Source organism: Leptosomus discolor, chromosome 6, assembly GCF_034619465.1.
Source record: "Leptosomus discolor isolate bLepDis1 chromosome 6, bLepDis1.hap2, whole genome shotgun sequence".
NCBI lineage: Eukaryota > Metazoa > Chordata > Aves > Leptosomiformes > Leptosomidae > Leptosomus > Leptosomus discolor.
Window position 1 is genome coordinate 11,537,270 of NC_141396.1, and position 10,016 is coordinate 11,547,285.

Consider the following 10,016-nt stretch of genomic DNA (forward strand, 5'->3'; position numbering starts at 1 on the left):
CTCAATTCGATCTACAGTGAAATCTAATATGCCACTGTAACACGAACGCTTCGCCTCAAGATCTCCCTTCTGACCAGCTCTGAACTGCAGGTCTCTGCCTTCAACGTGGAGCAGAACCTGTCACCAGCTTCATGTGCTTTGAATATGCAAACAAGAGGATTTTTAAAATAAACCTATCAAAAAGTCAACTGAAAGCTCAGAAGAAATAATATATTATGCTTCAAGACAAGCAAAATTATGAAAGAATTTCTCATGAGAGTAGGATAACATATCTTTATAAAGTATCTTGAATTTTCCCCCCTCAATGACTACAATGCAGCCTATATGCAGACTGTAAGTTAACAGACATCCAAAACCTATAGAGCCGCATTTACATTTTTACAAAATCATCACGCATCATAGAAAGTAGCTTTGCTTCATGTTTCAGTTCAAAACATACGACATGCCCAAGAACTTCACGATTCTGAATACTCTGGAGAGGTTTTTGAATGCATCCTTGTGGAAGAAAATACATGGTCAATCAATAGCAACTATAATTTCATGTCTCCTTTTAGCCTAGAATCAACTTTCCTTTGTTATGCAGCACTCAGCAGTGAAGGAAGCTTGTATCTCAGATGAGTACCTTGTTTCCCCAGCCACCTGAGCTATGTTAAAATATCCTTAAAACCTCCACAGGACCTGTGTCACTGTCCTGGCATTCCAGCTTCCAAGTTCATAAAGCTTGTAACCAAAAGCAACTAAATAGTATTTCACATACTTAAGCCATCAGTAAGTACTAGAAATATAATAATTTTTTAGCAAAGCTCAAGCGACTATTTTTAATTGCACAGTTATGCTATGTATGCTTGCCTTCAAGTACAAATATGTGCTCAGAGAAGACAAAGGAGCACACTTTGCTCAATATATTCATTCACATTAAAGAAAAAAAGTAAAGGAAATCTATTTAAGGACAGTAAGAAGGACAAGCCACTTTACCTCAGCTGCAAATCAAGCTGTTTAGTAACAAAGCTCAAAAGAGAACCTCCCCCAGGAGGTGGCTTCCAGTCCTTCACCCTGGTTCATTACTGCTGCAGTATCACAAAGCGTGTGCTACAAACCCTGTAATACCAAAAAATCCTACTGCCTCCAGTTACTGTGTTCTGGACAACTCTGTTGTAAAGGACCACGGCCGTATGCTAGCAGCAGCAAGCAACAACAGCTGGACATTTTCTCCAACACAGAGTTCTCTAAAGCAGCACAATCCAGTTAGTTACTGCATCCTTAAGATCTTCACCCAGTTTTTACACCATCCACTAACCAGACCCATCCTCAAGATTACCAACCTCACCACACTATATTTTAAAACTTATTCTCAGCACCTTATAATCTATGTGCTTGTAAAACTTGGGAATTGGGAATGTAGTGACTCCAAATGCAAAAATGCAGCTGACCAAAGGGTGGAACCCTGAAATGCCTGACAACGTGTTTTCAGTATAAAAGGTAACACAAAGAATCGAGAACTAACACAGTTTCTAAATTCTGATAATACACAGTAAACTCAGCCACGTAGCAGTGCCAGACAGCTACTGCTCCACATCCAGCCCCGAAAGCGCAAAATACTCAAAGGGCTGCTGCTCTCATGAGCTTTCAATGTAATCAAATTTAGGACCTGCCAAGAGATTTGTTTCATTTTCTTATGTGCACTGCAGCTGAAAGAGGTTTTGAAAGAGCCTCAGAAAGGAAGGACGGCTGGAGATTAGTACTGCTGAAAGCAGCTCGGTAGTGCAAATGCTCCAAATAATCTGCACACATTTCACTGTCTTCGTTAGCAATTATTTTAATTGTACCTAAAAAACCCAAAAGGGGATGGGGGTGGTGCTCCCTGTTTCAATATGCCTATCTAACACTTCATTTTCTGGTAAGGAACAAAGATCTTTTGCCTATACAAAAGGATCAAAATTGAGAAGTCATTAAAAACATCATCTGAAACACAGAAAAAAAAAAAAAAAAATCACAGCAAACAAAGGGTCATGACCAGACACTTCAGCATCGCCTCACAGTTAAAGATGTTAGGAGGCAGTCAACCTGCAGGCAAGCCACAGGCAGCCGTGGTTTTCTAACACATGGAAACTGGAGCCAAGCTCGCAGTGCAGCAGGCCTTCAAAATACACCCCCTGTTCAGAGTGACAAAAGACTAGCAGCTAAATGTACTGTGCCTCTGTCACTTTTACTGAGGATTTTAATTACTCCCTGAGATTGCAAAACAAATTTAAAATAGTTTGAGAAGGTTTAGCCTCTTTCTTTCCAAATAAAGTAATTCTCTAATATCTAAAATACCTACCATTAGCACTTCGAAGAAGAAAAAGCTTATGATGAGACCTATACCAGAACCATTTATAAGAGCCAATGCAGTGGGAATCACATCAAAGAAAATGCCTCGACTAAAATGGCCTCACTCTTCCAGAGTCCAAGACACCCTTAAGACACCAGCGTCTCCCCCTTCTCACTCACTATGGCTGGGATTCCCAAGAGCAGAAGGTTCCACAACCCTGCAGAGTGGTGGTGCACAGCAGGTACCAGCCGAGTTTCACTCGGTCCATGAAGCAGTAAAATCCTCTGCCACAAGGCAGTGTTTCCATCCTGGCGATTCCCTTTGCTCTCGACATCTCTGCAACCTTTCTTCCCCACTTTGCTTTATTCCAGTGGGAAAAAGTCCCAGCAAGTCCAAGAGCTAGGGCAAAACTGTAATTTATGAGACGACAACTTCTTTTCTTAAAATCCTCAGTCACCATACATCACCAATTTCCACAAGTGAAAGATGTCCAAGCAAGAAGTCTTCCTAGCTAAATAATTCTGACTCACCTGCCAAATTGGCCAAATCTGTGAAACAACTGTTCTAGGCTGTCTTGTGAGTACAGTATGATGTTCTTCTATCATAATGCAGAGGCAGCACAGGACCTAAACAACTATATGAAACTCATCCCATTTCCAGCATTTTCTAACTTTTAATATTGGCCATTGCAACCTATCTAAAACGATTTTAAACATGTTTGCATGCAATATAAATGAGAATACAGGTTTGATGATGTATGCTTTCAGTTAGCAGGACTAAAATCTTGCCATTTCATACATTAGTGACCGCGTTTTGAGACAAAGCTCAGTAGGGCAACTATGCTCAGAACTCCTTAATTCTACCAACACATACAAATGAAATGCTCAACTTCACATAAGCAGCTCTACAGAACTTCTGTTTCTCTTGCAGATCATTCAAGCTGATGAGGTTACTCAAATACATCAAGTTAAGGATGTATGTAAACTTTTGGCAGACATGAGCATAATTATATACACTACAGAGGAAGCTAAATATATTTCAAAAGGTTATTCATATTTTTCAAGCCCTTTTGGTTAAAAGGACAAGAGTCGCCATCAATTCTAAACTACGGCCAAACAAGCGTTCATTGTATCTCAAAAGGAGAGCTTCTTTTAGAGATATTTTTAGCAAAAGGAAATTCAGTGAAATTAGCCAGTTCTGCCAACTACTTCCATTTTCCAATGCTGTTCAAACTGACTTCCTGTCAATATTAATTGACATAAAAACATTTAACTATTATGTGCTGAAGAACTTGGAAAACTGAGTAAGGCTCTTGCTTGGCACAGCATATGAAGGAAAATAAAACTTCTAAAGAAGTTAAGGAAAATAATCTCTTCCCTGTTCGGAATTTTTTTTTTTTTTAAGTAAAATAATTGTAAATAGTTGTAAATAACCAGCACCAGAGTTTTGACTCACTCCTCCTGATGTCTGGTGAACATAATCCAGATGTATTTAATTTTTTCTGTCAACTGTAACTGATGAAACTTCAGAAACAAGAAACAACTTCAGCCTAAACTGTATCACCTTCCTTAGGTGCCAGAAAGAGAATAACACATCAACCTTGTATATTTTACTGATTTCTTTTTTTATATGTACAAGTAATTCAAAAGATATTTCAGTTACTCTGAACAACCGAACCCAAAACATTTATAAAAAAAAAGTTAACATAGGGACAATCGTGTCTGCGATTCTACAAATAACACAAAACTAATCACCTGCAACTTGGTAATAAATACTGATGCTTCCTGGTCATTATCTAATACAATATGAGGCTCAAGATAAAGGATTTCACCCAACTGCTATTCAAAGGAGGCTGTAAAAGACTTAACTGTCTCCTACGCCCTACTGCAGAGCAACTTTACTACCTTAAAAAAAAAAAAAATCCACCACCAGTATTACTCCACATCTTAGTAAAGACTTCCCCTCAGTTACATCTTTTAATTTTGAATTTATATGAATAAACTGTGAAGGAGGTGACTGGCACCAGGGCTGCACGAGTGCTGGGCTGACCAAACCCCAGGTGCAGGCAGAAGCCAGCCGGCAGGAATGGCCAAAGCTCACCTCGCCAAAGGCACCAAGGTCCCACTGCAAGTCTCGCTGCTCCCACCCCAGGGTGGTGAGACCCCTCCAGAAGAGGCCAGCCCTGCATGAGTTACTCTCAGCAATCCCTCAGTTCTCAGAGGATGCTTTACGCGTCTTGTGACTTGCAAGTATAGCAAAGTTTCCTGCATGTCCAGAGACGGTTTGAAGAAGAAATTGTTAATCAAAATAAAATATTCTCCCACTGCTGAAATACTTCCCTCTCAAGTGATGAGGCTAACAAAGAGCAGCCTCTTCTGCCAAGGGAAAATCATCGCATCACATCATCTTACAAAACGTCACTTTACAGCTCCACTTAAATACTTACTGGTTCCTGTTCTGCGTATCAGTAGACAAAACGGGCACTTTAAATCATAAATATTTCTAATATTCTGAGCATGTGATATCCAAGGCATCTTTTTCACTAAAGGCTAATACATTACACTCAAATATAACAGAATTTTACTTCTGTAGTGTAGCAGAAAACCTAAAGGCCTGCATTTGAAAGGAAAATTCTTTACTACGTGTGTAGTTTTATATCATGGAATAGGAATGATTCTTCTTTTTGTTCTGTATTTGTACTAAACTTTACCCAAAGGGCACACACCATGCCTAGGGCTTTTCAATCCAAGTAACAGAAGAGGATCTTTCCGAATATTAAACGTGTCACAGGAATAAGGAATCAGCTCATACTTGACACTCCAGAGTAAGCAAACAATGATTCCACTACATAATAAAAAAGCAAATGTTTTGAGATCACAATTCTGATCTAGGAAATTCTGATTAGTCAGAATGAAGTGGCTTTTAACAAGACAGAGTTCAAATGCTATCTAGTAACTGCAGCAACACCTGCTCACAAACAAACCACAAACAGGAAAAAAATCTACATTCTTAGAAGTGTTTACCTTTTACTTAGAATAGCATGGAATGTATCAAAACCATTTCATACTCCACTACACCACAAACATGAACACATCAATAAGCAATGGATGAAATTTAAAGTTTAGCCCAAGCAGCTACAACTTTCCATTCTCAATACCACATACGCAAAAAAAAAAAAAAAAAGTCACTACTTTCATTTCAAAACCCAAATAGCTTAAGCCAACAAGTCACTTGCAAACAAAGCACATTCTCTCCTACAATTTGCTAGCTTCAAACATCTGACCTACGGAGTTTTCATCTGCGTAAGTGATTTGAGCTTCTGCCACTGCAGCCACCACAGACCAGCTGGGAGCAAACTGCTGAATCAGGCACCAGGCGGTTGCACGGCTCCTCTAAACACAAAACCTCATTCAGAGGTATGGAGACATGGGAACAACCAGCCATCGCACTGCCATAGATTAAAAACGTTGCCTAATCTATCTCGACAAAAGTAGTGCTCCCGAAATATGCCAGTTAGACCCTTTCTCTTCTTTAGGAAGAAAACTCCACTACTGCAAAGTACAGGACAGTCGACGGCAGCAGCATCATACTGTAACGGTTCTCAGTGCCGGCTGCAATGGCGGGCTTCCTCAGAAAGAGAAGGCTGGCCATTAAATTCATCTCAGTCCTGTAAACCACCATCTGCTGGCCGCTCATTTACAGACTACCAATCTAGCCTGATCTCAGTCCATCTGGATGTGACCCCACTTTCCTCCCTAATCCCCTCTCACACTGAGGGAGCAGCTTGTTGCCTCCCTGCACGCACAGCCCAAGCCTGTGGAGCTGGGTCAGTGAGGAGGCCTGGTCCCTGACAGCCCACTAAGCCCTTTAGGATATCTTCATCTGCCAAAGGATAGCAGCCAAGGCCGCTCCCTGCCTGCTTGCTGCTTCCATGGCTTCAGAACAGCTGAGCACAACCCAGTCTCACAATCAAGCAAAACCTGGAGGTCGAGGGAACGACTGAACAAACCAAGACCATTTTTGAAGGCTTGCTTCTGCTTTACTTGTGGTTTCTTAAATCTGCAGACACATCTGTAACTGTAGGCACCTAATTACAAACCTACCTGCAATTAAAGCTGAAGTTACTATAAATAAGCAAATCAGTTTCAAGAGGTGTTTGGAGGTTGATCGCTTTGTGCCTGCAGAACCAGGCATATCTCCCAGCACATCCCACCCCAGCTTCTGACACAATCATGCCCTTCCACAGCAAGCACACAGGCAGGTGGAAATTACTGCCAGTTTCAAAGCTTTTGAATCCTTTATCCATTCACTGGTCAGATTTGCTGGTCTCTGGAAGTACTTCATTGCACCAAATGCCAGGTCACATACCAAAGTCCAGATCTATCATGACTAAAAGGCTGCACGCTAGCAGACAGAAAGTCACCTACGCCTTAAGTTCCTAGGGGGTAGAAATAGTCTTTTGTGCCCTGCCTTTGAACTCATCTAGCAAGAACAAAAATACACATACTGTGATTCATTTTCTGAGCTCCAACATTATTTTTACAAACCATTTTCTCTTCTTCTTTACAGGAAAAACCCCACTAGTTTTTGGCCAAGACATAAAATACCCATTTCATATTTTTGTAGAAATAGACTTTTAAAAACAAGTACAAAGAATTCTGCTGACTCCATAGGGCAGCTTATTTTAATATGTAAAAAGGTACTTTGTGCATGTGTGGCCCCCAGCAGGTACCTTTTGGGCTTCACGTCTCTGTTTCCATGGTAACTTGTTGTACCAGTAGGCTGTGTAATCCTGCACAACACATGAAATTTGAAAATCGTAACTCGCTAGATGAAACAAAATTTCCCAGTCTTAGTACAGGTCCTAATAATTAGATATGCCAAAAAAAAAAAAAAATCAAACTTTATTCCAAATGGATATAGTAGTCTAGGAACATCCAGTTATCTCATTTTTGTGACCACACAAATTCTGCATCTGTGGTGGTACACAACCTTCCACAAGAGCAAGTGGTCCCAATCTACACAGTACCCTCCACTGAATAAAGATCACCCCGCTGTAGCAAAAAACTTACTTTCCACTATAATAAAACTTCACTATTACCACTACTCAGCACCCAGGCACTACCTTTCAGATCCCTCAACAGTACCTATCAACAAAGGAAGCAGCCTGCCACACATAGTTTTGTTACAATTTTGACAGAAAATGGCATTGGTCCCACCAAAGACAAACCTTAAACCAGAATCAAATATTTTTCTTTTATTCATCATTTCCTCTGAGCAATAAAAACAACATATCAAAACAAAACCAGCTAAAACAAGAATGGTGGGCAGGAGAGAAAGTAAACACACAAAGCAACCATAGAGTAATATATTACCTACTGATTATCTATATTATCAACAACTTAAGTTACGTTGATCCTACAGAAACTGGGACAAACTACATGCCAACTCAGCTAAATAAAACATTGCTTTATGATTATCTAGGACAGCATCCTACCCTGGTTCTTACCAGCAACACAGAATTATCTAGCAAAAAAAGCAAAAATATTGTTCATTGTAGCATTTCTTTTTGTTTCTTTGTCTCTGGATTTGATGCAGTAAGTTTGCTCATCGTCTTTGACATGTTTTCATGTAATAATTATGACCATTTCACCAAGTTTAGTGCTGGATGACTCTCAGTCCCTTGAATTTTCTGACCATAAATAGTGCCCGCGTAAGTCGCAAGACCCCTTTGCAGTGGGTTACTACTAAGAAAAAAGCCTGTCTAAAAATTAACTTAAAATATGCTTGTAACACAATTCTGAACATGAAAAGGAGGAATGACTCTCTACTTTCCATGTTCTAGCAGACAAAGCCACAATAACTACATATGGCAGCTCTGCACTGCACAATATCTGCCCCCCTGTTCAATTTTCCTCTAGCTATGATTATTTGCAGTTCTTGATCTTCAGCTAAAATTATATTTTTGTTTTACTGAACACCTAGTTTAAATATAACTAATGTATAGAAAAGATACATGCAATAACATTTACTTTCCAACTAACATACGTGAGTTTGGAAGATATACAAGTGTCTGGTAAAGTCCAAAAAAATACATATTTACCCACAAGTTCCCAATTATACATCTCCTCACTTTTAGAGGTCATTAACATATTTTGCATCTAACCTGCTCTCAGAAAATAAATATCTCCTTGAACAGATCAGCATTCTTCACAGAGAAAAGATAACAACCATAATCGGAATCAAACTGGCTCCAATTTAAGTGTACATTTCCAATTGATTACAACTAAATGAAATAAAATTTATTTGAAAACTGCACAATGATTAGCTACAGTTGTTTTCTCAGGGATGGCACATTCTTCCAAAGTTTACATTATATATTTAAATGCTACAGGCAACTAAAACAAATTTGGAATATTCTGAATGAAAAATCAGAGACCTACACATCTTCCCCCATTACTGCTTAACCAATGTTTTTCCAGCAAGGTGGGTTTTTTTGTTTGGTTTTGTAATCTGACCCTTTCAGATAAATGCATTTTACCGGGTGAAAACAAACTGAATCAGGCCAAGTTAGCATATAGACAGAAGAGGAGTACAAAGAAAACTGCTATGTTTCAGATAACTGGATATAAGTTAAAATACGCTCATCTTTCTTTTCCAGCAAACATTTGCCTAAACATAATGGGATGGACCACTTCTGCCCTCCGAGTATTCTTATTCAGATGCAAGGACTACCACTGACAAAGAGAAATGGTGTTTTTCCTGTAGTATGTGTGTCCACTCCAGCTAGAGTCTCATTATTAACTGCTACATTTCTAAGGTTAATTGCATTCTGCCTACCCAGATTCTCCCCTGCAGTTTCAACTCGATTTTGCATTATTCCCTCCCTGTCCTTACCCTCTCGTGCTGCATTACTGCACATCGTTAAACAGCTTCCACATGCCAATGGACAGACCACATTCCTGCACCGCTGCTTGAAATGATGCTCAACCACGGCTGGAGAAGCCGAAGCAACTTAGAAATACCTTGGGGAACTCTGTAAATTAACAGCACCACAGAAATGTAGGCTCATTATACACCTTGATAAGGTGATGAAGAATAAAGTTACTCCCAAGTCTTTTCCAAAGCTTTCAACTGTTTTCCCCCATGAGCAAAGCAGAATTAAACATAATGACATAAAGCAATGAAATATAATTTAAGCAAATAGATGCATACTATAGGTGATTCAGGTAGCATTGTATACAGCTATATACAGCCAGTGCTCTGTGGCAAAGGCTTCTTCAATTATGTTGAACTTTTTTAGACTTCACTCCTCAAAGCTAACATTTACCGGCAGCTGCCTGGCAGCCCTTGGGGTTTTTTGGGTTGTTTTGGGGTTGGGGATAGGGGCCTTGAGGAGCCATGATAATAGAGGGAAAAGTAAGTTGATTTATTTGGTTCAGCTGTTATAAGACTGACAGCTGGTAAAAGCACATTGCTTTGTTCATGTTGATGGTAATCTTAACACTGATTTTGTAACAACTATGGCATTTTTGGTTTAGATTAGAGACTTGAAATCTATCAAGATGATGTTCGGTGCCACAGTGAATTTCACCACATACTCACACTCCTGGCCACTCTGAAACCTCTAAGAAGAAAACTGTAAGGAATTCCTCTGGCCACAAAGAGCTGAGTATTTCATAAACCCTGAGCCTGTTTCACCTCC